The sequence below is a fragment of the Pseudophryne corroboree genome, chromosome 2, assembly GCF_028390025.1.
Source record: "Pseudophryne corroboree isolate aPseCor3 chromosome 2, aPseCor3.hap2, whole genome shotgun sequence".
Classification (NCBI taxonomy): domain Eukaryota; kingdom Metazoa; phylum Chordata; class Amphibia; order Anura; family Myobatrachidae; genus Pseudophryne; species Pseudophryne corroboree.
Genome location: NC_086445.1, coordinates 793,823,858 through 793,846,128, shown reverse-complemented (window position 1 = coordinate 793,846,128; position 22,271 = coordinate 793,823,858).

Here is a 22,271-nt window from a genome sequence, read left to right as displayed (position 1 = left end):
GTCAGATCGCATTCCTCATACTTATAATGGGAAATGCGATGTGACCGAATTTCCTAAAAAATTTTTGAAAAAACACTGCAGTGTGCCCTGTGATAATCTCGCCAGCTCAGGCTGGCGAGATCATAGGGCAGCACTGCAATAGGCAGGCATTTGCCCAGTTTTCTCTGCCCCTGGCAGAGAAAGCTGAGCGGGACCCGGCTCCAGTGAGCAGCTATGTGTGTTTGATGGACACACAAGCTGATCAAAGTGTAAAAAGAACAAAAAAAACAAGTAAAAAATAAAATGAAAAAATACTCACCTGTCCAGGGAGCCGGTGTCCACTGCTGCGGTGAGCGCTGCTGGGCGCCAGGTTCCCCATATGCTTCACTGTGACCCCGGTGCAGTAAAGTGATGCTGCAAAGCGGCAGCGCACTTTACAGCACCTTGGGTCATCGCAGCGCACAGGATCTGGCGCCCAGCAGGAGCAGCGTGAACCAGCTTAATGGACTGGTAAGTTATCTTGTGGGGGGGGGGAGGGGGCGGTCAGCGGCACGGGCGGGGTATCCGTGATGAAGGGGGTCGTCCGGGTGGTTGCGGTAGCGCTGTCGGTGGGGGGCGGCGCATGTGCAGCTGGACATCGGGGTATTTTTTACGAAAAATACCTTGATGATGCTGCGGATTGTCATAGCAGGGACAGAGCTTGCTAGCAATGCGATAGTTGATACATCCCTGCGATGTAATCAATTATCGCAGTGCGAGTTTGGGCGATTTTATCACACCACATCCGCATCCAAGGATGCGGATGGTGGTAAATAGGCCCCTGATCTCTCTTATCTGAAAGCAGCCTGCTGAATCAGTCTATAGTTAGGATTTTCACCGACTGGCAAACACTGTGAAATAATATATTATCCAGATGATAGACAATATTTGTTCTAGCTCTGATATCAGCTCCCACATGTAGAGCCAAAAAACTATAAAATAAAAAAAGGAGAATTTACTTCTGAAAGATTTTGTCCGCTCTACCTAAACATTTGAAAAGAAAATATGAAACTACAGTAGCCTGTCCACAACCAGTTAGAAAAAAATGTGCAAGAAGCCATATCAAGTTGCTTTAGTTACATGAATTTCCAGCAATCACAAAATCGTTAATTACTTAAATTAGAGAGGGTCAAGACAAGGGTTGTGAGAACGTCAGTAGGAGTTAGATATGTATCATTGAAAGCAGTGAGCCTGAAGTGAAAATTGTGTGTTGCAAAATGGAATGAGACTACTGCTGTTTTGGGAAAAAGTTACGGACAGACAGGGACGGGTGGTCTTCTGGTTGCCGGCGGCCGGGCTCCCGGCGACCACCATACCGGCGCCGGCATCCCGACCGCCGGCATATTGACATCTTTTCTCCCTTTTGGGGGTCCACGCCCCCCCTGGAGGGAGAATAGATAGTGTGGCGCGTACGTGCGCCATGGCGAGCGCAGCGAGCCCGCAAGGGGCTCATTTGCGCTCGCCCAGCTGTCGGTATGCCGGCGGTCGGGATTCCGGCGCTGGTATGCTGGTCGCCGGGAGCCCAACCGCCAGCATACCATACTGAACCCGACAGGGACAATTTCATGAAAATGACACAAGAAAACATGTTGTCCAACACACAGTCGCTGTTGAGACTGTCCCTTATATACAGTGTATGCCATGGTGCCTGATTAGATGGTATACAGTTTGTGCATGGATTAACATATTAGGATGACGTCAGTTTAGGAATAGATGGCACGTCTAAATGGAATATTTTTACGTTAACTTCTGGTTAAGGTTTTGTTAATGTAGTAGTCTATGGACCTTATTCAGGTTGGATCACAGGTGCGTTATGCAAGTGCGCGGGCCGGGAATTGCAATCACATCTTAATGATGTGAACACATCTGCCTGATTGATAGGTAGAGGCATTCACGGACTGCGACGCGGCATTGCGAAGGCGTGATGGAAAAAACACAGGCGGGTCCAGGCCATTTTCGGGGCAGCTGCGTGATGTCACAAACGGACGTTGCAACGGAAAAAATGCCGGCTGTGCGCCTGTCTTCGAAGCCAGGCTGCGCAGGCAGGGGTCGACCCTAGTTTGCTGCGATCGCAGTCTCATTCCATTTTTCACAATTAGATTGCGATCACAGTGCTGGGGGGCACTTAGCATGCTGGGTGACTTTGCCCTGTGCTGGTCAGTCCCCAGCATGCAAGTGTTAGCAGTTGCAGTTTTGCTAAATAAGCAAAACTGCAACTGATACTGAATAATGTCCGATGGGGGTTATTCCGAGTTGATCGCTCGCTAGCTAGTTTTAGCAGCCGTGCAAACGCTATGCCGCCGCCCACTGGGGAGTGTATTTTAGCTTAGCAGAAGTACGAACGCATGTACAGCCGAGCTCTGCAATAACACTTTGTGCAGTTTCTGAGTAGCTCTGGACCTACTCAGAGCTTGCGATCACTTCAGCCTATTCGTGTCCGGATTTGACGTCCTACACCCACCCAGTGAACGCTTAGCCACGCCTGCGTTTTTCAGACACGCCTGCATTTTTGCAAACACTCCCTGAAAAAGGTCAGTTGACACCCAGAAACACCCCCTTCCTGTCAAGCTTCTTGCGGCCATCAGTGCGACTAAAAACTTCGCTAGAACCTGTGCAAAACAACAACAGGCTTTGTACCCGTACGACGCGCGTGTGCATTGTGGTGCACACGCAATTACGCATGCGCAGTAATGCCATTTTTTAGCCTCATTGCTGCGCTGCGAACAATGGCAGCTAGCGATCAACTCGGAATGACCCCCTATGTCCACAGAAATATACATATAAGCGAGCAAAGAAAGAGGTTCACACTTCTGGGACACCATTTGAACTGAATTGACAGGATATAAGTCAATAGCAGGGCATTATATGTGAAGTTATACAGTACTTCAGAGCTCTGTTTTCAATAAGTCTTAAGTTAGGTATGCACAATCTACTGGCCAGTTTGGCTATATCTAGAAGGTCAGCCAGAGAATTGAGTGTGTATGTAGCCAGGGCTGCAAAGAGAAATTCTGGGTCCCGGTACAACAAATTTCCAGGACCCCCCAGAAGGGGTGTGGCCATAGCATGTTAGGGGCAAGGGTGCACCTCTTTGGGGGCAATTATATTATACCTATCTATCTATGCTCAGTGTCACAACCTAGCACCCGACGAGGTGACCAGCTGTTCTGCTGATTCTTCTAACTGAGCTGCGCCACTTCTTAAACCCATGGGCCACGGCCAGCCAGCTGCATGCCTGCCTCTCCCAGTCCCCGCCTGCAGAGAGAGACTTGAAAAATAATGATCTTATCAGCGGTGCGGCGGCTGGAAGTGGATGCAAGGGGCCTGTGTCTCCCGACATGGAAGACACAGGCCAGTGACACACACATACACCACACAGTAGCGGCTCTTGCCATGGGCAAGCAGGCTTTTTGTCCGGGGCGCCGCTACCCTCAGGGCGCCGCCGTGGCAAGAGCCACTACTAATTATCCTCCCCCGCTCCCCGGCTGCAGCGTGCGCCCGCTGCAGCCGGCGTCACTGACTCACGCTAGAGGTCAAAATTGACCCCTAGTGTCAGTGCGGCGCTGCTATGGGAGAGACGTCATGATGTCTCTCCCATAGAGAGGAGCCGGCGCCCGGAGACAGCGGCAGCAGCGGTCCGGAAGCAGGAGCAAGGCAGGTAAGTATTGTGATTTTTCTTTTAGGGTTTCAAAGCAGCGCTACTAGAGGGGGCACTATTACTGGGGGCACAGCTACAAGGGGCACATACAGGGGGCACAGCTACAAGGGGCACATCTACAGGGGGCACAACTACAGGGGGCACATACTGGGGCACTGACTGCTACAGTGGGAGCAGCTACTGGGGGCAAATCAACTGGGGGCACAGCTACAGGGGACACTGCTACAAGGGGCACAGTTACAGGGGGCACAACTACTAAGGGCACTGCTACAGGGGGCAAATTAACTGGGGGCACAGCTGCTGGGGGCACAACTACTGGGGGCACAGCTACTGGGGCAAATCTACCGGGGGGCACAAGTACTGGGGGCACTGCTACAGGGGGAACAGCTACAGGGGGCAAATCTACTGGGGGGCACAACTACATGGGGCAAAACTGGGGGCATAATTGTGGCCACGACCCTCCCCTATGAAGCCACGCCCCTGTTTTGTCGCGGGGGGCGCCAGTGGAAACTTTCGCACTGGGCGCCACAATGTGTAGAACCGGCCCTGACACCACACCACAACCCCCCCTTCCCGGTGGCCTGACCCACTCACTCTGCCTGTCCACTGGTTTCTAATAAAGAAAAAAGTAAAATAAAAAAATGGCTACTGGTGTACTCTGGCCTGGGCCCCCTGGCATGCGCATTCCACTCTCTCTGCGACACTGGCCATTTGGAGGGCAGGGAGGTGGCAGCGACAGCATCCGTTTCTTAAAATGGAGACGTGAGGGAAGAGGCCAGGATCTTTATTTGAGGACAAAGATATCCTGGCCTCTGTGTAGCAAATGCGGCAGCTGGCTTGCGTGACCCCATGAGTCACGCAGCCGGCCAATAGAGTCAGAGATGATCCGATACTGCGTCCATCTGTTTAAGCAGCAGCGATAGCAACATCAGCCGTATCTGAATGAGTTCCAATTTTCCTTTAAACTAGAGATGAGCGGGTTCGGTTTCTTTGAATCCGAACCCGCACGAACTTCACTTTTTTTTCCACGGGTCCGAGCGACTCGGATCTTCCCGCCTTGCTCGGTTAACCCGAGCGCGCCCGAACGTCATCATGACGCTGTCGGATTCTCGCGAGACTCGGATTCTATATAAGGAGCCGCGCGTCGCCGCCATTTTCACTCGTGCATTGAGATTGATAGGGAGAGGACGTGTCTGGCGTCCTCTCCATTAGAATAGAGATAGATAGATTAGATAGAGAGAGATTGTGCAGAGTCGCAGACAGAGTTAGTTTACCACAGTCAGTGACCAGTGCAGTTGCTAGTTAACTTTTATTTAATATAATATATCCGTTCACTTCTCTCTGCTATATCCGTTCTCTGCCTGAAAAAAAAAACGATACACAGCACAGTCAGTCACACAGTGTGACTCAGTCTGTGTGCACTCAGCTCAGCCCAGTGTGCTGCACAGTCATCAATGTATAAATTAAAAGCTTATAATTAATTGTGGGGGAGACTGGGGAGCACTGCAGGTTGTTAGCAGGAGCCAGGAGTACAATTATATTAATTAACAGTGCACACTTTTGCTGCAGGAGTGGTGACCAGTGCCTGACCACCAGTATAGTATTGTTGTATACTACTAATATCTCTTTAAATATCAACCAGTCTATATTAGCAGCAGACACAGTACAGTGCGGTAGTTCACGGCTGTGGCTACCTCTGTGTCGGCACACGGCAGGCAGTCCGTCCGACCAGAATTGTATTATTTATTATTATATACCTACCACCTAACCGTGGTTTTTTTTTCATTCTTTATACCGTCATAGTGTCATCCTAATTGTTACGAGTATACTACTATCTCTTTATCAACCAGTGTACAGTGCGGTAGTTCACGGCTGTGGCTACCTCTGTGTCGGCACACGGCAGGCAGTCCGTCCGACCAGAATTGTATTATTTATTATTATATACCTACCACCTAACCGTGGTTTTTTTTTCATTCTTTATACCGTCATAGTGTCATCCTAATTGTTACGAGTATACTACTATCTCTTTATCAACCAGTGTACAGTGCGGTAGTTCACGGCTGTGGCTACCTCTGTGTCGGCACACGGCAGGCAGTCCGTCCGACCAGAATTGTATTATTTATTATTATATACCTACCACCTAACCGTGGTTTTTTTTTCATTCTTTATACCGTCATAGTGTCATCCTAATTGTTACGAGTATACTACTATCTCTTTATCAACCAGTGTACAGTGCGGTAGTTCACGGCTGTGGCTACCTCTGTGTCGGCACACGGCAGGCAGTCCGTCCGACCAGAATTGTATTATTTATTATTATATACCTACCACCTAACCGTGGTTTTTTTTTCATTCTTTATACCGTCATAGTGTCATCCTAATTGTTACGAGTATACTACTATCTCTTTATCAACCAGTGTACAGTGCGGTAGTTCACGGCTGTGGCTACCTCTGTGTCGGCACACGGCAGGCAGTCCGTCCGACCAGAATTGTATTATTTATTATTATATACCTACCACCTAACCGTGGTTTTTTTTTCATTCTTTATACCGTCATAGTGTCATCCTAATTGTTACGAGTATACTACTATCTCTTTATCAACCAGTGTACAGTGCGGTAGTTCACGGCTGTGGCTACCTCTGTGTCGGCACACGGCAGGCAGTCCGTCCGACCAGAATTGTATTATTTATTATTATATACCTACCACCTAACCGTGGTTTTTTTTTCATTCTTTATACCGTCATAGTGTCATCCTAATTGTTACGAGTATACTACTATCTCTTTATCAACCAGTGTACAGTGCGGTAGTTCACGGCTGTGGCTACCTCTGTGTCGGCACACGGCAGGCAGTCCGTCCGACCAGAATTGTATTATTTATTATTATATACCTACCACCTAACCGTGGTTTTTTTTTCATTCTTTATACCGTCATAGTGTCATCCTAATTGTTACGAGTATACTACTATCTCTTTATCAACCAGTGTACAGTGCGGTAGTTCACGGCTGTGGCTACCTCTGTGTCGGCACACGGCAGGCAGTCCGTCCGACCAGAATTGTATTATTTATTATTATATACCTACCACCTAACCGTGGTTTTTTTTTCATTCTTTATACCGTCATAGTGTCATCCTAATTGTTACGAGTATACTACTATCTCTTTATCAACCAGTGTACAGTGCGGTAGTTCACGGCTGTGGCTACCTCTGTGTCGGCACACGGCAGGCAGTCCGTCCGACCAGAATTGTATTATTTATTATTATATACCTACCACCTAACCGTGGTTTTTTTTTCATTCTTTATACCGTCATAGTGTCATCCTAATTGTTACGAGTATACTACTATCTCTTTATCAACCAGTGTACAGTGCGGTAGTTCACGGCTGTGGCTACCTCTGTGTCGGCACACGGCAGGCAGTCCGTCCGACCAGAATTGTATTATTTATTATTATATACCTACCACCTAACCGTGGTTTTTTTTTCATTCTTTATACCGTCATAGTGTCATCCTAATTGTTACGAGTATACTACTATCTCTTTATCAACCAGTGTACAGTGCGGTAGTTCACGGCTGTGGCTACCTCTGTGTCGGCACACGGCAGGCAGTCCGTCCGACCAGAATTGTATTATTTATTATTATATACCTACCACCTAACCGTGGTTTTTTTTTCATTCTTTATACCGTCATAGTGTCATCCTAATTGTTACGAGTATACTACTATCTCTTTATCAACCAGTGTACAGTGCGGTAGTTCACGGCTGTGGCTACCTCTGTGTCGGCACACGGCAGGCAGTCCGTCCGACCAGAATTGTATTATTTATTATTATATACCTACCACCTAACCGTGGTTTTTTTTTCATTCTTTATACCGTCATAGTGTCATCCTAATTGTTACGAGTATACTACTATCTCTTTATCAACCAGTGTACAGTGCGGTAGTTCACGGCTGTGGCTACCTCTGTGTCGGCACACGGCAGGCAGTCCGTCCGACCAGAATTGTATTATTTATTATTATATACCTACCACCTAACCGTGGTTTTTTTTTCATTCTTTATACCGTCATAGTGTCATCCTAATTGTTACGAGTATACTACTATCTCTTTATCAACCAGTGTACAGTGCGGTAGTTCACGGCTGTGGCTACCTCTGTGTCGGCACACGGCAGGCAGTCCGTCCGACCAGAATTGTATTATTTATTATTATATACCTACCACCTAACCGTGGTTTTTTTTTCATTCTTTATACCGTCATAGTGTCATCCTAATTGTTACGAGTATACTACTATCTCTTTATCAACCAGTGTACAGTGCGGTAGTTCACGGCTGTGGCTACCTCTGTGTCGGCACACGGCAGGCAGTCCGTCCGACCAGAATTGTATTATTTATTATTATATACCTACCACCTAACCGTGGTTTTTTTTTCATTCTTTATACCGTCATAGTGTCATCCTAATTGTTACGAGTATACTACTATCTCTTTATCAACCAGTGTACAGTGCGGTAGTTCACGGCTGTGGCTACCTCTGTGTCGGCACACGGCAGGCAGTCCGTCCGACCAGAATTGTATTATTTATTATTATATACCTACCACCTAACCGTGGTTTTTTTTTCATTCTTTATACCGTCATAGTGTCATCCTAATTGTTACGAGTATACTACTATCTCTTTATCAACCAGTGTACAGTGCGGTAGTTCACGGCTGTGGCTACCTCTGTGTCGGCACACGGCAGGCAGTCCGTCCGACCAGAATTGTATTATTTATTATTATATACCTACCACCTAACCGTGGTTTTTTTTTCATTCTTTATACCGTCATAGTGTCATCCTAATTGTTACGAGTATACTACTATCTCTTTATCAACCAGTGTACAGTGCGGTAGTTCACGGCTGTGGCTACCTCTGTGTCGGCACACGGCAGGCAGTCCGTCCGACCAGAATTGTATTATTTATTATTATATACCTACCACCTAACCGTGGTTTTTTTTTCATTCTTTATACCGTCATAGTGTCATCCTAATTGTTACGAGTATACTACTATCTCTTTATCAACCAGTGTACAGTGCGGTAGTTCACGGCTGTGGCTACCTCTGTGTCGGCACACGGCAGGCAGTCCGTCCGACCAGAATTGTATTATTTATTATTATATACCTACCACCTAACCGTGGTTTTTTTTTCATTCTTTATACCGTCATAGTGTCATCCTAATTGTTACGAGTATACTACTATCTCTTTATCAACCAGTGTACAGTGCGGTAGTTCACGGCTGTGGCTACCTCTGTGTCGGCACACGGCAGGCAGTCCGTCCGACCAGAATTGTATTATTTATTATTATATACCTACCACCTAACCGTGGTTTTTTTTTCATTCTTTATACCGTCATAGTGTCATCCTAATTGTTACGAGTATACTACTATCTCTTTATCAACCAGTGTACAGTGCGGTAGTTCACGGCTGTGGCTACCTCTGTGTCGGCAGTCGGCAGGCAGTCCGTCCATCCATAATTGTATTATTATTATAATATATACCACCTAACTGTGGTTTTTTTTGCATTCTTTATACCGTCGTCATAGTGTCATACTAGTTGTTACGAGTATACTACTATCTCTTTATCAACCAGTGTACAGTGCGGTAGTTCACGGCTGTGGCTACCTCTGTGTCGGCAGTCGGCAGGCAGTCCGTCCATCCATAATTGTATTATTATTATAATATATACCACCTAACTGTGGTTTTTTTTGCATTCTTTATACCGTCGTCATAGTGTCATACTAGTTGTTACGAGTATACTACTATCTCTTTATCAACCAGTGTACAGTGCGGTAGTTCACGGCTGTGGCTACCTCTGTGTCGGCAGTCGGCAGGCAGTCCGTCCATCCATAATTGTATTATTATTATAATATATACCACCTAACTGTGGTTTTTTTTGCATTCTTTATACCGTCGTCATAGTGTCATACTAGTTGTTACGAGTATACTACTATCTCTTTATCAACCAGTGTACAGTGCGGTAGTTCACGGCTGTGGCTACCTCTGTGTCGGCAGTCGGCAGGCAGTCCGTCCATCCATAATTGTATTATTATTATAATATATACCACCTAACCGTGGTTTTTTTTTCATTCTTTATACCGTCGTCATAGTGTCATACTAGTTGTTACGAGTATACTACTATCTCTTTATCAACCAGTGTACAGTGCGGTAGTTCACGGCTGTGGCTACCTCTGTGTCGGCAGTCGGCAGGCAGTCCGTCCATCCATAATTGTATTATTATTATAATATATACCACCTAACCGTGGTTTTTTTATACCACCTAACCGTGGCAGTCCGTCCATAATTGTATACTAGTATCCAATCCATCCATCTCCATTGTTTACCTGAGGTGCCTTTTAGTTCTGCCTATAAAATATGGAGAACAAAAAAGTTGAGGTTCCAAAATTAGGGAAAGATCAAGATCCACTTCCACCTCGTGCTGAAGCTGCTGCCACTAGTCATGGCCGAGACGATGAAATGCCAGCAACGTCGTCTGCCAAGGCCGATGCCCAATGTCATAGTACAGAGCATGTCAAATCCAAAACACCAAATATCAGAAAAAAAAGGACTCCAAAACCTAAAATAAAATTGTCGGAGGAGAAGCGTAAACTTGCCAATATGCCATTTACCACACGGAGTGGCAAGGAACGGCTGAGGCCCTGGCCTATGTTCATGGCTAGTGGTTCAGCTTCACATGAGGATGGAAGCACTCAGCCTCTCGCTAGAAAACTGAAAAGACTCAAGCTGGCAAAAGCACCGCAAAGAACTGTGCGTTCTTTGAAATCCCAAATCCACAAGGAGAGTCCAATTGTGTCGTTTGCGATGCCTGACCTTCCCAACACTGGACGTGAAGAGCATGCGCCTTCCACTATTTGCATGCCCCCTGCAAGTGCTGGAAGGAGCACCCGCAGTCCAGTTCCTGATAGTCAGATTGAAGATGTCAGTGTTGAAGTACACCAGGATGAGGAGGATATGGGTGTTGCTGGCGCTGGGGAGGAAATTGACCAGGAGGATTCTGATGGTGAGGTGGTTTGTTTAAGTCAGGCACCCGGGGAGACACCTGTTGTCCGTGGGAGGAATATGGCCGTTGACATGCCAGGTGAAAATACCAAAAAAATCAGCTCTTCGGTGTGGAGGTATTTCACCAGAAATGCGGACAACAGGTGTCAAGCCGTGTGTTCCCTTTGTCAAGCTGTAATAAGTAGGGGTAAGGACGTTAACCACCTCGGAACATCCTCCCTTATACGTCACCTGCAGCGCATTCATAATAAGTCAGTGACAAGTTCAAAAACTTTGGGTGACAGCGGAAGCAGTCCACTGACCAGTAAATCCCTTCCTCTTGTAACCAAGCTCACGCAAACCACCCCACCAACTCCCTCAGTGTCAATTTCCTCCTTCCCCAGGAATGCCAATAGTCCTGCAGGCCATGTCACTGGCAAGTCTGACGAGTCCTCTCCTGCCTGGGATTCCTCCGATGCATCCTTGCGTGTAACGCCTACTGCTGCTGGCGCTGCTGTTGTTGCCGCTGGGAGTCGATGGTCATCCCAGAGGGGAAGTCGTAAGCCCACTTGTACTACTTCCAGTAAGCAATTGACTGTTCAACAGTCCTTTGCGAGGAAGATGAAATATCACAGCAGTTATCCTACTGCAAAGCGGATAACTGAGTCCTTGACAACTATGTTGGTGTTAGACGTGCGTCCGGTATCCGCCGTTAGTTCACAGGGAACTAGACAATTTATTGAGGCAGTGTGCCCCCGTTACCAAATACCATCTAGGTTCCACTTCTCTAGGCAGGCGATACCGAGAATGTACACGGACGTCAGAAAAAGACTCACCAGTGTCCTAAAAAATGCAGTTGTACCCAATGTCCACTTAACCACGGACATGTGGACAAGTGGAGCAGGGCAGGGTCAGGACTATATGACTGTGACAGCCCACTGGGTAGATGTATGGACTCCCGCCGCAAGAACAGCAGCGGCGGCACCAGTAGCAGCATCTCGCAAACGCCAACTCTTTCCTAGGCAGGCTACGCTTTGTATCACCGCTTTCCAGAATACGCACACAGCTGAAAACCTCTTACGGCAACTGAGGAAGATCATCGCGGAATGGCTTACCCCAATTGGACTCTCCTGTGGATTTGTGGCATCGGACAACGCCAGCAATATTGTGTGTGCATTAAATATGGGCAAATTCCAGCACGTCCCATGTTTTGCACATACCTTGAATTTGGTGGTGCAGAATTTTTTAAAAAACGACAGGGGCGTGCAAGAGATGCTGTCGGTGGCCAGAAAAATTGCGGGACACTTTCGGCGTACAGGCACCACGTACAGAAGACTGGAGCACCACCAAAAACTACTGAACCTGCCCTGCCATCATCTGAAGCAAGAAGTGGTAACGAGGTGGAATTCAACCCTCTATATGCTTCAGAGGTTGGAGGAGCAGCAAAAGGCCATTCAAGCCTATACAATTGAGCACGATATAGGAGATGGAATGCACCTGTCTCAAGTGCAGTGGAGAATGATTTCAACGTTGTGCAAGGTTCTGATGCCCTTTGAACTTGCCACACGTGAAGTCAGTTCAGACACTGCCAGCCTGAGTCAGGTCATTCCCCTCATCAGGCTTTTGCAGAAGAAGCTGGAGGCATTGAAGAAGGAGCTAACACGGAGCGATTCCGCTAGGCATGTGGGACTTGTGGATGCAGCCCTTAATTCGCTTAACAAGGATTCACGGGTGGTCAATCTGTTGAAATCAGAGCACTACATTTTGGCCACCGTGCTCGATCCTAGATTTAAAGCCTACCTTGGATCTCTCTTTCCGGCAGACACAGGTCTGCTGGGGTTGAAAGACCTGCTGGTGACAAAATTGTCAAGTCAAGCGGAACGCGACCTGTCAACATCTCCTCCTTCACATTCTCCCGCAACTGGGGGTGCGAGGAAAAGGCTCAGAATTCCGAGCCCACCCGCTGGCGGTGATGCAGGGCAGTCTGGAGCGACTGCTGATGCTGACATCTGGTCCGGACTGAAGGACCTGACAACGATTACGGACATGTCGTCTACTGTCACTGCATATGATTCTCTCAACATTGATAGAATGGTGGAGGATTATATGAGTGACCGCATCCAAGTAGGCACGTCACACAGTCCGTACTTATACTGGCAGGAAAAAGAGGCAATTTGGAGGCCCTTGCACAAACTGGCTTTATTCTACCTAAGTTGCCCTCCCACAAGTGTGTACTCCGAAAGAGTGTTTAGTGCCGCCGCTCACCTTGTCAGCAATCGGCGTACGAGGTTACATCCAGAAAATGTGGAGAAGATGATGTTCATTAAAATGAATTATAATCAATTCCTCCGCGGAGACATTGACCAGCAGCAATTGCCTCCACAAAGTACACAGGGAGCTGAGATGGTGGATTCCAGTGGGGACGAATTGATAATCTGTGAGGAGGGGGATGTACACGGTGATATATCGGAGGGTGAAGATGAGGTGGACATCTTGCCTCTGTAGAGCCAGTTTGTGCAAGGAGAGATTAATTGCTTCTTTTTTGGGGGGGGTCCAAACCAACCCGTCATATCAGTCACAGTCGTGTGGCAGACCCTGTCACTGAAATGATGGGTTGGTTAAAGTGTGCATGTCCTGTTTTGTTTATACAACATAAGGGTGGGTGGGAGGGCCCAAGGATAATTCCATCTTGCACCTCTTTTTTCTTTTCTTTTTCTTTGCATCATGTGCTGATTGGGGAGGGTTTTTTGGAAGGGCCATCCTGCGTGACACTGCAGTGCCACTCCTAGATGGGCCCGGTGTTTGTGTCGGCCACTAGGGTCGCTAATCTTACTCACACAGTCAGCTACCTCATTGCGCCTCTTTTTTTCTTTGCGTCATGTGCTGTTTGGGGAGGGTTTTTTGGAAGGGCCATCCTGCGTGACACTGCAGTGCCACTCCTAGATGGGCCCGGTGTTTGTGTCGGCCACTAGGGTCGCTTATCTTACTCACACAGCGACCTCGGTGCAAATTTTAGGACTAAAAATAATATTGTGAGGTGTGATGTGTTCAGAATAGGCTGAAAATGAGTGTAAATTATGTTTTTTGAGGTTAATAATACTTTGGGATCAAAATTACCCCCAAATTCTATGATTTAAGCTGTTTTTTAGGGTTTTTTGAAAAAAACACCCGAATCCAAAACACACCCGAATCCGACAAAAAAAATTCGGTGAGGTTTTGCCAAAACGCGGTCGAACCCAAAACACGGCCGCGGAACCGAACCCAAAACCAAAACACAAAACCCGAAAAATTTCAGGCGCTCATCTCTACTTTAAACCATTACAAATCTCATGTTCTCTTTGTAAATGTTGCATTTCAAGCTTCTTGTTGGTTGATGGATCCATTTCTCCCTTGGCACTGTCATTTGAGATGAGTATGATGTTTTATAGGAAGGAGAGGAGAAAAAACAATTACATTTGGGTTTACAGAGAATCTAAAAAAAAAAAAAAAAATGACATCCACATCTTAAACTAGACATGCTAACCTTTCTCACAGCATGAAATTATTTTATGCTGATGCACCTCCATAGGGTCAGGTGTTTCAATTTGTTTTTGCATACTGCAGAAATCATCTTGGGAAAAAATTGTTTTTAAATGTTTACATATTAAAAGCCAAAGTCATTGTACTGTGTTGCACATTTACATTATTTGGCCGAATTTTATTACATGTGGTAATTTAATATGCCGAGAAAAGGGTGGTAGCCTCATGATTTAACACCTGAGGTTATTCAATTACAGCCTTTTCCTCACGCGGTCATTTACCCACTGCCACATGCGTTAACCCACAGAATCCGTGATAAGTTCCCGAAGCTATGGGTTAACAGCTTTGCGGCACCCACACTTAGGGCATTTAGGGGTCTATTCATGAAGCAGTGAAAAGAGTAGAGAAACAGACCAGTGGAGAAGTTGCCCATAGCAACCAATCAGCATCTCTCTTACATTATATAGAATGTACTTGATAAAGGCTTCCTTCAAACCAGATTGGTTGATATGGGAAACTTCTCCACTGGTCCATTTCTCCACTCTTTTCACTGCTTCATGAATAGACTCCATAATGTGAATTTCTGTTTGAGCATGGGTCTATTCATGAAGCAATGAAAAGAGTGGAGAAGTGAGTCAGTGGAGAAGTTGCCCATGGCAACCAAGATGTGTTGTTGTAACATTTATAAAATGGACTCCATAAAATTATACATAGCAGCTGATCGGTTGCCATGAGCAACTTCTCCATTGGCTAACGTATCCACACTTTTCACTGCTTTATAAATAACCTCTAATACAGAAATCTGCGATAATGGCAGTCTACATGCTGATCACAGGCTGCCGTAGGCTTTAACTGAGTCAAATTAATTTGGTTATGGTAATTTACTGCGGTTAATTGAATCCGCTCCTTAGGATCTATAGGAAATATATTATCCTAGTACTATTTTTTTCCAACTTGACATTCCCTTTTTCTCATCATGTGGACCTTGTTGATGAACAGTGTCCATCTTCTATGGAACATCACGCCTCTTTTGATTTGGAACAACCATGCCAATATTATACTACTATACACACTTTTAGCATGAAAAACTGTAGGAGGTAGCACAAAATGACGTACTCACTATATTTGATGTTAAGACATTTCCTCAACTTTATTTGCTCTTTGTACTTCTAATACAACCACTTTTCTGCATCTGGTACTTTCTTCTTTTTTTACTGCTTAATTCCTTCTTTTTTGTAATTAGTATTTCATATGACTTTTGAACACAGCAAAAAATAAGATTTTAATTACCTACCAGTAAATCCTTTTCTCGTAGTCCGTAGGGGATACTGGGAATCCATTCAGTACCATGGGGTATAGATGGGTCCACTAGGAGCTATGGGCACTATAGAAGTTTGATTGTGTGTGTGCTGGCTCCTCCCTCTATGCCCCTCCTACCAGACTCAATTTAGAAAATGTTCCCGGAGGAGATGGACATACTTTAAGAGAAGGATATAGAAAAGGGAAAGTGGTGAGAATTTGAACCAGCACAACTTGAACAAGAGGAAAGCCATGCTAACCAAACTTGCAAACAGGGACAGCAACAGCTGAACCAAACAACAATACAAAAGTAACAGAGCAGGAATAACGAAGCACCGTGCGGGCTCCCAGTATCCTCTACGGACTACGAGAAAAGGATTTACCGGTAGGTATTTAAAATCCTATTTTCTCTGACGTCCTAGTGGATGCTGGGACTTCCGTAAGGACCATGGGGAATAGCGGCTCCGCAGGAGACTGGGCACAAAAGTAAAAGCTTTAGACTAGCTGGTGTGCACTGGCTCCTCCCCCTATGACTCTCCTCCAAGCCTCAGTTAGATTTTTGTGCCCGAACGAGAAGGGTGCATGCTAGGTGGCTCTCCTGAGCTGCTTAGAAGTAAAAGTTTAAATAGGTTTTTTATTTTCAGTGAGTCCTGCTGGCAACAGGCTCACTGCATCGTGGGACTAAGGGGAGAAGAAGCGAACTCACCTGCGTGCAGAGTGGATTGGGCTTCTTGGCTACTGGACATTAGCTCCAGAGGGACGATCACAGGTTCAGCCTGGATGGGTCCCGGAGCCGCGCCGCCGGCCCCTTACAGAGCCAGAAGAGCGAAGAGGTCCGGAGAAATCGGCGGCAGAAGACGTTCCTGTCTTCAGATAAGGTAGCGCACAGCACCGCAGCTGTGCGCCATTGCTCTCAGCACACTTCACACTCCGGTCACTGAGGGTGCAGGGTGCTGGGGGGGAGCGCCCTGAGACGCAATAGAACAATATAAAAACCTTATATGGCTAAAGAAATGCATCACATATAGCTCCTGGGCTATATGGATGCATTTAACCCCTGCCAGTTTTCCTGAAAAAAGCGGGAGAAAAGGCCGCCGTGAAGGGGGCGGAGCCTTTCTCCTCAGCACACAAGCGCCATTTTCTTTCACAGCTCCGCTGGAAGGACGGCTCCCTGACTCTCCCCTGCAGTCCTGCTACAAGAATCAGGGTAAAACAAGAGAGGGGGGGCACTATTGGCAGCTAATATAAAACAGCAGCTATAAAGGGAGTAACACTTACATAAGGTTATCCCTGTATATATATAGCGCTCTGGTGTGTGCTGGCAAACTCTCCCTCTGTCTCCCCAAAGGGCTCGTGGGGTCCTGTCCTCTTTCAGAGCATTCCCTGTGTGTGTGCTGGGTGTCGGTACGATTGTGTCGACATGTCATGTATGAGGAGGAAAATGATGTGGAAGCAGAGCAATTGCCTGTGTTAGTGATGTCACCCCCTAGGGAGTCGACACCTGACTGGATGGTCGTATTTAAAGAATTACGTGACAGTGTCAGCACTTTGCAAAAAACTGTTGACGACATGAGACAGCCGGCAAATCAATTAGTGCCTGTTCAGGCGTCTCAGACACCGTCGGGGGCGCTAAAACGCCCGTTACCTCAGATGGTCGACACAGACCCAGACACGGATACTGAATCCAGTGTCGACGGTGAGGAGACAAACGTAATGTCCAGTAGGGCCACACGTTACATGATCACGGCAATGAAGGAGGCATTGAATATTTCTGACACTACAAGTACCACAAAAAAGGGTATTATGTGGGGTGTGAAAAAACTACCAGTAGTTTTTCCAGAATCAGATGAATTAAATGAGGTGTGTGATAAAGCGTGGTTTTCCCCCGATAAAAAACTGCTGATTTCTAATAAATTATTGGCACTATACCCTTTCCCGCCAGAGGTTAGGGCACGTTGGGAAACACCTCCTAGGGTAGATAAGGCGCTCACACGCTTATCAAAACAAGTGGCGTTACCGTCTCCCGATACGGCCGCCCTTAAGGAACCAGCTGATAGAAGGCTGGAAAATATCCTAAAAGGTATATACACACATACTGGTGTTATACTGCGACCAGCAATCGCCTCAGCCTGGATGTGCAGTGCTGGAGTGGCTTGGTCGGATTCCCTGACTGAAAATATTGATACCCTGGAGAGGGACAGTATATTATTAACTATAGAGCGTTTAAAGGATGCATTACTATATATGCGAGATGCACAGAGGGATATTTGCACCCTGGCATCTAGAGTGAGTGCGATGTCCATTTCTGCCAGAAGAGCGTTATGGACGCGACAGTGGTCAGGTGATGCGGATTCCAAACGACATATGGAAGTATTGCCGTATAAAGGGGAGGAGTTATTTGGGGTCGGTCTATCGGACCTGGTGGCCACAGCAACGGCTGGAAAATCCACCTTTTTACCCCAGGTCACCTCTCAGCAGAAAAAGACACCGTCTTTTCAAACTCAGTCCTTTCGTTCCCATAAGGGCAAGCGGGCAAAAGGCCACTCATTTCTGCCCCGGGGCAGAGGAAGGGGAAAAAGACTGCACCAGGCAGCCTCTTCCCAGGAGCAGAAGCCCCCCCCCCCCCCCGCTTCTGCCAAGTCTTCAGCATGACGCTGGGGCTCTACAAGCGGACTCAGGCACGGTGGGGGGCCGTCTCAAGAATTTCAGCGCGCAGTGGGCTCACTCGCAAGTGGACCCCTGGATCCTGCAGGTAGTATCACAGGGGTACAAATTGGAATTCGAGACGTCTCCCCCTCGCCGGTTCCTGAAGTCTGCTCTACCAACGTCTCCCTCCGACAGGGAGGCGGTAGTGGAAGCTATTCACAAGCTGTATTCCCAGCAGGTGATAATCAAGGTACCCCTCCTACAACAGGGAAAGGGGTATTATTCCACGCTGTTTGTGGTACCGAAGCCGGACGGCTCGGTGAGACCAATTTTAAATCTAAAATCCTTGAACACTTACATAAAAAGGTTCAAATTCAAGATGGAGTCACTCAGAGCAGTGATAGCGAACCTGGAAGAAGGGGACTATATGGTATCTCTAGACATCAAAGATGCTTATCTCCGTGTCCCAATCTACCCTTCTCACCAAGGGTACCTCAGGTTTGTGGTACAAAACTGTCATTATCAGTTTCAGACGCTGCCGTTTGGATTGTCCACGGCACCACGGGTCTTTACCAAGGTAATGGCCGAAATGATGATTCTTCTTCGAAGAAAAGGCGTCTTAATTATCCCTTACTTGGACGATCTCCTGATAAGGGCAAGGTCCAGGGAACAGTTAGAGGTCGGAGTAGCACTATCTCAGGTAGTGCTACGTCAGCACGGGTGGATCCTAAATATCCCGAAATCACAGCTGATTCCAACAACACGTCTACTGTTCCTGGGGATGATTCTGGACACAGTCCAGAAAAAGGTGTTTCTCCCGGAGGAGAAGGCCAGGGAGTTATCCGAGCTAGTCAGGAAACTCCTAAAACCAGGCCAAGTGTCAGTGCATCAATGCACGAGAGTCCTGGGAAAAATGGTGGCTTCTTACGAAGCGATTCCATTCGGAAGATTCCATGCAAGAACTTTTCAGTGGGATCTGCTGGACAAATGGTCCGGATCGCATCTTCAGATGCATCAGCGAATAACCCTATCTCCAAGGACAAGGGTGTCTCTCCTGTGGTGGTTACAGAGTGCTCATCTTCTAGAGGGCCGCAGATTCCGCATTCAGGATTGGATGGTGACCACCGATGCCAGCCTGAGAGGCTGGAAGCAGTCACACAGGGAAGAAATTTCCAGGGCTTGTGGTCAAGCATGGAAACGTCTCTTCACATAAATATCCTGGAACTAAGGGCCATTTACAATGCCCTAAGTCAAGCAAGGCCTCTGCTTCAGGGTCAGTCGGTATTGATCCAATCGGACAACATCACGGCAGTCGCCCACGTCAACAGACAGGGCGGCACAAGAAGCAGGAGGGCAATGGCAGAAGCTGCAAGGATTCTTCGCTGGGCGGAAAATCATGTGGTGGCACTGTCAGCAGTGTTCATTCCGGGAGTGGACAACTGGGAAGCAGACTTCCTCAGCAGACACGACCTCCACCCGGGGGAGTGGGGACTTCACCCAGAAGTCTTTCAAGTGATTGTAAACCGTTGGGAAAAACCAAAGGTGGACATGATGGCGTCCCGTCTCAACAAAAAACTGGACAGATATTGCGCCAGGTCAAGGGACCCTCAGGCAGTAGCGGTGGACGCTCTGGTAACACCGTGGGTGTACCAGTCGGTGTATGTGTTCCCTCCTCTGCCTCTCATTCCAAAAGTACTGAGAATCATAAGAAGGAGAGGAGTGAAGACTATACTCGTGGCTCCGGATTGGCCAAGAAGAACTTGGTACCCGGAACTGCAAGAGATGCTCACGGAGGACCCGTGGCCTCTACCTCTAAGAAAGGACCTGCTCCAGCAGGGACCTTGTCTGTTCCAAGACTTACCGCGGCTGCGTTTGACGGCATGGCGGTTGAATGCCGGATCCTGATGGAAAAAGGCATTCCAGATGAAGTCATCCCTACCCTGATCAAAGCCAGGAAGGATGTAACCGCGAAACATTACCACCGCATTTGGCGAAAATATGTTGCCTGGTGTGAGGCTAAGAAGGCCCCCACAGAGGAATTTCAACTGGGTCGTTTCCTGCATTTCCTGCAAGCAGGACTGTCTATGGGCCTAAAATTAGGATCCATTAAGGTTCAAATTTCGGCCCTGTCGATCTTCTTCCAGAAAGAACTGGCTTCATTGCCTGAAGTTCAGACGTTTGTCAAGGGGGTACTGCATATACAGCCTCCTTTTGTGCCACCAGTGGCACCTTGGGATCTCAATGTAGTTTTAGGGTTCCTAAAATCACATTGGTTTGAACCACTCACCACTGTGGAATTAAAATATCTCACATGGAAGGTGGTCATGCTGTTAGCTCTGGCGTCAGCCAGGCGTGTCTCAGAATTGGCGGCTTTGTCATATAAAAGCCCTTACCTAATTTTTCATTCAGACAGGGCAGAATTGAGGACTCATCCTCAATTTCTCCCTAAGGTGGTTTCAGCGTTTCACATGAACCAACCTATTGTGGTGCCTGCGGCTACTAGGGACTTGGAGGACTCCAAGTTGTTGGACGTAGTCAGGGCCCTGAAAATATATGTTTCCAGGACGGCTGGAGTCAGAAAATCTGACTCGCTGTTTATCCTGTATGCACCCAACAAGCTGGGTGCTCCTGCTTCTAAGCAGACGATTGCTCGTTGGATTTGTAGTACAATTCAGCTTGCACATTCTGTGGCAGGACTGCCACAGCCAAAATCTGTTAAAGCCCATTCCACAAGGAAAGTGGGCTCATCTTGGGCGGCTGCCCGAGGGGTCGCGGCTTTACAACTTTGCCGAGCAGCTACTTGGTCAGGGGCAAACACGTTTGCAAAATTTTACAAATTCGATACCCTGGCTGAGGAGGACCTGGAGTTCTCTCATTCGGTGCTGCAGAGTCATCCGCACTCTCCCGCCCGTTTGGGAGCTTTGGTATAATCCCCATGGTCCTTACGGAAGTCCCAGCATCCACTAGGACGTCAGAGAAAATAAGAATTTACTTACCGATAATTCTATTTCTCATAGTCCGTAGTGGATGCTGGGCGCCCATCCCAAGTGCGGATTGTCTGCAATACTTGTATATAGTTATTGTTACAAAAAAATCGGGTTGTTTATTGTTGTGAGCCATCTTTTCAGAGGCTCCTACGTTTATCATACTGTTAACTGGGTTCAGATCACAGGTTGTACAGTGTGATTGGTGTGGCTGGTATGAGTCTTACCCTGGATTCAAAATCCTTCCTTATTATGTACGCTCGTCCGGGCACAGTATCCTAGCTGAGGCTTGGAGGAGGGTCATAGGGGGAGGAGCCAGTGCACACCAGCTAGTCTAAAGCTTTTACTTTTGTGCCCAGTCTCCTGCGGAGCCGCTATTCCCCATGGTCCTTACGGAAGTCCCAGCATCCACTACGGACTATGAGAAATAGAATTATCGGTAAGTAAATTCTTATTTTCTCTTACATCCTAGGGGATACAGGGAATCCATTTAGTACCATGGGGAAGTACCAAAGCTCCCAAACCGGGTGGGAGAGTGCTGAGGTTCCTGCAGAACTGATTGACCAAATTGAAGGTCCTCAGAGGCCAAAGTATTGAACTTGTAAAACTTTGCAAACGTGTTTGAACCCGACCAAGTAGCCGCTCGGCAGAGCTGTAAAGCCGAGACACCCTGGGCAGCCGCCCAAGAGGAACCCACCGACCGTGTAGAGTGGGTCTGAACAGATTTCGGAATAGGGCAATCCTGCCGTGAAATAAGCATGCTGGATAGGGAGCCTGATCCAGCGTGCAATTGACTGCTTCGAAGCAGGGCACCCAATTTTATTGGGATCATAAAGAATGAACAGCGAGTCCAATTTTCTGTGATGAGCTGTTCTCTTCACATAGACCTTAAAGGCACTTAAAACATCCAAAGACTTTGAAGTAGTAGAGGCGTCCGTCACAGCCGGAACCACAATAGGTTGGTTGATGTGAAACGCGGACACCACCTTAGGAAGAAATTGCTGACAAGTCCTGAGTTCAGCTCTGTCCTCATGGAAAATCAAGTAGGGGCTCTTGTAAGACAATGCCCCCAGTTCTGACCCACGTCTTGCTGAAGCCAATGCCAACAGTGTGATGGTCTTCCACGTAAGGTAC